The 5204-nt window shown below is 37.6% G+C and overlaps 1 long non-coding RNA gene across 1 annotated transcript in view; it reads right to left on the reverse strand.

The window, feature by feature from the left end:
- Nucleotides 1-308: 308 nt before the first annotated feature.
- Nucleotides 309-5204, reverse strand: part of LOC145717013 (uncharacterized) — an 8101-nt gene continuing 3205 nt past the window's right edge. The window contains exons 2-3 of the long non-coding RNA XR_014139986.1: nt 2099-2224; nt 309-528 (exon numbers count right to left, since the gene is read on the reverse strand). This is a non-coding gene — a long non-coding RNA (uncharacterized LOC145717013). The remainder of the gene's footprint in view (nt 529-2098; nt 2225-5204) is intronic.

Consider the following 5204-nt stretch of genomic DNA (forward strand, 5'->3'; position numbering starts at 1 on the left):
AATGGGCATCCTTTCTTTGTTCCAGATCTTAGAGAAACATTTTTCATTTTAGCACTTAGTATGATGTTAGCTGTGGGCTTTGCATATATGGCATATATTATATTAAGATAAGTTCCTTCTATAACCAATATATGCAGCTTTTAACATAAAAAGGTGATTAATTTTGTCACATGTTTTTCCTGCAGCTATTGAGATGATAATATGTTTGTTTGTTTGTTTTATCCTGCACTCTCTTAATGTGGTATATCATGTTGATTGATTTGTGTATGTTGAGCCACTCTTAGATCCAATGAACAAATACCACTTGGTCATGGTGTATAATGTCTTTAATGTGCTGTTAAATTCAGACTGTCAATATTTTGTTAGGGGTTTTGTATCCATGTTCATCAGGAATAGTTTTTGTTGTTTTGTTTTGCATTTTTTGGTCCCTTTGCTTGCTTGTGTATCAGGGTAACTCTGTCTCACAGAAAAACTTTCAAAGTGTTCCCTTTTCTATTTTTTGGAAGATTTAAAGAAGGACTGAATTATCTGAAAAGGAAATAAAATAAATACATAAATTTACAATTATGCCCAATAGAATAAACTACTCAGGAATAAAATTTATGAAGGAGATAAAAAATTTATGCACTGAAAAATATAAAACACTGATAAAAAAATTAAAGCAGACACAAATAAATGGAAAGACATCTGTGTTCAGAGATTGGAGTAATACACATTGTTAAAATACCTCTTGAATTTACAATCACTTTATTCAGTGATTTCACCTGCTATTTTCCTATTATTTAAATCTGTAATGCCACCCATTGCTTTAAATTTTTATCCAGTCACTCAACATTTATTCCCATGTACTTCAACTCTTATCCTCAACTCTCAGCTGAAGTAAATCTAGTAAATTATCCAGGATTTCCTTCTTATAACATTCATTGGCCTTGTCTCATTTTTTATCTTAATCGAATGCTCTGTAACTTTATTCAATTGACCATTGGTTGATTTAATAATTCATGAATAGATATCATATTAATTTAAATTTCAGAATATTCAAAATTAACATCAAATCCAGTTGAATATAATTTATTAATTATAATAATTCTCTCATGCATGAGAGAATAGATGAACAAATGAATCCACAATAGAAACTTACAGGGTATTATTGAAACTCTTTGCTATGTATTTCTCTGACTGCCTCTGTTATTTCTAGCTTTCTTATTGCCTCATGACCAACTTTTTCACCTTAGCTGTGAACTTCACTTTATCACTGTATAATTTTTTTGTCGCTTATATTACTAAATTCACCACCTTAAGTTTTTCAATGTCACCTCTGTGCTGAAGACTCCCAAAGCTGCTGCCGAATCCTGGACTTTGTTGTTTTCCAGTTTCAAATCTCTAATTGTCTCCTAGGCAATCCCATTGGATATTCTCTTTTTCCCTCAAATATTCCTTAGCTAAACTGGATTGATTGATTTATTACACTGCCTTTAATTTTTTTGTATAGAACTGTGCACAACACCAAGGTTGACACTTGACAAAATAAAATTAGCAATATTTTTTTGTTATATACCCTGACTTCAAAACTCAGTGCCCACCTCCTGCCAACAACTGGGATCACTTTTTTCCTTACTCTTAACCAAGGGCAAACCCACAGAGCATCATTACATGCTCCTGCCCCCATGCTTCTGACAGCACTTTATCTCCATTCTTCTCTTGCTTTTCCTGATAAGAAATAAAAAAGTCTATAATTTCTCCTCATCACATGTAGCAGTAGTTGTCAGGACTGGCCACACAATAGAATTACCTTGGGAGATTTTAACAGAAAATAGTGCTTATACTACATCCCCAAATATTATTTTTTAAATATTAAGAAGTAAGATATGAGCAATTGAATTGTGATAAACTCCCTGGATAATACTAACATGTATCCATACATTCTAACCACTGAATTACAAGGTAACATCTGGATTATTTTGTTTAATGACAAACATTGTCTAGATGCTGCTTCTTTCACTCTCCAAACTCATCTTCCCTTAGTACTTGGCACTTCAGCAGTATGGCATTGCACCTGTCATTCCATGAATATATCATGTGGTATATTTTGCAGTACCGAGGTGTTGTTTCTCATGCTCTTCTCACATTTTTCTTCTTCCAAATTATCCTTCAAATCTCACTTCACACATTGCCTCAATCTTGTATTCCCTGTGGTCACTGATGAAGCAGTTGGGCTGCTTACCTGAAGATACAGTGAAAAGTGTGTTAAATCTGACCACACCAAGACTCCAGAGTAATCATTGCTATTTTAGTATATTGATCCAAACTTATGGTAAATATACCCCATTATGTTCCCATTTATGGAGGTGGAGAGTGACAAAGAGGTGGTGGAGAGAAAAAATAACCAATTCAGCATTAAAGTAGAGCAGGAGCACTGGAATAGAGTATCCCTTGCTGGGGAGCAAGATGGCAGAGGAGTAGGAGACCTGGATTTCGTCTGGTCTCAGGAACTCAGCTGGATAAGGATCAAAACATTCTGAACACCTCCGAACTCAACAGGAGATCAAGGAAAAGAATAGCAACAACCCTATGAACAGGAAAGCGACCACTTCCTGGAAGGTAGGACATGTGGAGAAGTGAATCCGAGGTGATATTTGGGAGGATAGACAGCAGGAGAGGTGGCCTCCGTTGCCCGCTTCTGGCAAGTGATAGAGCAATGGAGCACAAAATCAGAAATTTTAGAAGTCTGCTCCACTGAGGGACGTCACTCCAGTGGCTAAGCAGGGGGTGGAACCCTCGCTGGGACAGTGTGGTCTCAGGACCCTCAGGGTCACAGAAAGACCAGGGGTGCTTGAGTGTGGTAGAGCTACCAGGGATCAGAGCAGGGAAGCTGGCTGCAGAGATGGAGCTGAGGAGTGGGCTCTCAGCTCGGGGTTGCCATAAACCATGATCCGCTGCAAGTTGGGCCACTGCTCTTCCAGCAGGGACCCAACAAGCAACAGATCTGGGGAGACTCCCCTTCCTCCCCTGGGAGGAGCAGTGCAGGAGCTCACCACAGGACTCTGCTAGGTTTGGAGACTCCACACAGGGTTGGGTGCCAGAGATAGAAAAGCTCAGTCACAGGCTGGGTGAGCATGGAGTGCAGTCGGAGACTGGGGAGATGGGAGTGATTGCATTTCTCTGGGGGCACACTGAGGAGTGGGGTCCCGAGTTCTCGGCTCCTCTGGGGCAGAGATTGTCAGGCTGCCATTTTCACTATTGTCCTCCAAAGCTGTACAGAAACCTTGCAGGGAACAAAAGGTCCCGAGAGCAAACCCAAGCAGATTTAGCCTGGACCGGCAAGGGCAGGGCAATTCCACCTCCAGCAAAGACATTTGAGAATCACAGCAACAGGCCCCACGTCCAGAAGATCAGCAAGTATAGTCAGCCAAGACCAAGTTTACCGATCAATGAGAATGGCAGAACTCCAGCGCTAGAGGAATAATGCACATAGAATTCATAGCTTTTTTACTATGATTCTTTAGTCTTTCAAAGTGATTTTTTTTTTCTAAACTTTTTTTTTTTTAATTTTTCTTTTACCCTATTTCAACCAACATCTTATCAAATGCTTTTTTAAAAAACATGTTTATTTTTCATTTTTAGAGTAATATTCTATCCATTCAGAGTAGTTACCCTTATTTTTGGCATATATATATAAGTTTTTCTCTCTTTAAAATTTTGAGATACAGTTTCTTCTAACAGATCAAAATATACCCTAAATCTCCAGTGTATGGCTTTGCTCTAGTCGCCTGCCTGATCACATTCTCTCCCTTTTTTTTTCTTTTTCTTTTTTTTTAAATCCTCTTCTTTCTTTTTTCAAACAAATTCTTACCTTATCAATTCCTTTAATAAATTTTTTTATAATTTTCATCTTTACAGTCATATTCCATGCCTTCATCATATCAACCCTTATTTTTGTACATATATAAGTTTTTCTTTCTTTAAAATTTTGGGAGGCACTTTCTTCTAACAGACCAAAATACACACAAAATCTAGTGTGTGGCACTGATCAATGCACCAGCCTGATCATATTTGATCATATTCTGGTTTTTTTGTTGTTGTTTTGTTCTGTTTTTGTTTGTTTTTATCTTTATCTTTATCTTTTTCTTTTTTCTCTCTTTCCCTTTCTTTTTCCCTGGTTTCTGGATTTTCTGATTTGTTTAGAATATATTTTCTGGGAACATTGTGACACTGTTACCATTTTGTTCTCTCATTCATCTATTCTCCTCTGGACAAAATGACAAGATGGAAAAAATCACCTCAACGAAAAGAACAAGAGGTAGTACCGACAGCCAGGGACCTACTCAATATGGACATTAGTACAATGTCAGACCTAGACTTCAGAATGATGATTTTAAAGGTACTAGCTGGGCTTGAATGAAGCATGGAAGTTACTAGAGAAACCCTTTCTGGAGAAATAAAAGAACTAAAATCTAACCAAGTTGAAATCAAAAAAGCTATTCATGAGGTGCTATCAAAATTGGGAACTCTAACTGCTAGGATAAATGAGGCAGAAGAGAGAATCAGTAATATAGAAGACCAAATGATGGAAAATAAAGAAGCTGAGAAAAAGAGAGATAAACAACTACTGGATCACAAGGGCAGAATTCGAGAGATAAGTGATACCATAAGACGAAAGAACATTAGAATAATGGGGATCCCAGAAGAAGAAGAAAGAGAGAGAGGGGCAGAAGTTATATTGGAGCAAATTATAGCAGAGAACTTCCCTAATTTGGGAAAGGAAACAAGAATCAAAATCCAGGAGGCACAGAGAACCCCTCTCAAAATCAATAAAAATAGGTCAACACCCTGGCATCTAAAAGTAAAACTTACAAGTCTCAGAGACAAAGAGAAAATCCTGAGAGCAGCTCGGGAGAAGAGATATGTAACCTACAATGGTAGAAACATTAGATTGGCAACAGAACTATCCACAGAGACCTGGCAGGCCAGAAAGGACTGGCAGGATATATTCAGAGCACTGAATGAGAAAAATATGCAGCCAAGAATACTCTATCCAGCTAGGCAGTCATTGAAAATAGAAGGAGAGATAAAAAGCTTCCAGGACAAACAAAAACTAAAGGAATTTGCAAACATGAAACCAGCCCTGCAAGAAATAATGAAAGAGTTCTCTAAGCAAAGAGAGAGCCTAAAAGCAACATAGACCAGAAAGGAACACAGACAAT

This window comes from Leptonychotes weddellii, chromosome 14 (genome assembly GCF_054177405.1).
Source record: "Leptonychotes weddellii isolate Sample4059 chromosome 14, ASM5417740v2, whole genome shotgun sequence".
Classification (NCBI taxonomy): Eukaryota; Metazoa; Chordata; class Mammalia; order Carnivora; family Phocidae; genus Leptonychotes; species Leptonychotes weddellii.